The sequence below is a fragment of the Apis dorsata genome, unplaced genomic scaffold (assembly GCF_000469605.1).
Source record: "Apis dorsata unplaced genomic scaffold, Apis dorsata 1.3 scaffold_129, whole genome shotgun sequence".
Classification (NCBI taxonomy): Eukaryota; Metazoa; Arthropoda; class Insecta; order Hymenoptera; family Apidae; genus Apis; species Apis dorsata.
In genome coordinates, this window is record NW_006263422.1 from 978,984 (window position 1) to 979,264 (window position 281).

General features: G+C 14.6%; 1 protein-coding gene across 6 annotated transcripts in view; it reads left to right on the top strand.

The window, feature by feature from the left end:
* Positions 1-281, top strand: part of LOC102680979 (methionine-R-sulfoxide reductase B1) — a 6,097-nt gene that overhangs the window by 1,387 nt on the left and 4,429 nt on the right. The gene's annotated exons all lie outside the window — the stretch shown is intronic.

Consider the following 281-nt stretch of genomic DNA (forward strand, 5'->3'; position numbering starts at 1 on the left):
TAATTTTTCATTATCTTTTTTTATTGTTTATTATTCAGTAATTACATTTTGAATACTTTAAATTTGTCACTATAATACTACCTATAATACTATCTAATTAGAATATTAATACAAATCATTATGTATTTTGAATTTAATTGTTTACTCTATTATAATCCACTTGAATTTATAATAATAATAATAATATAAATAATTTCATTTTTTTGAAAAATTTTAAAACTTAATAAAATCTAAAAAAATCTATCGTATATTTTAATTTTTTATCTTCAAGTTTCCCAAAA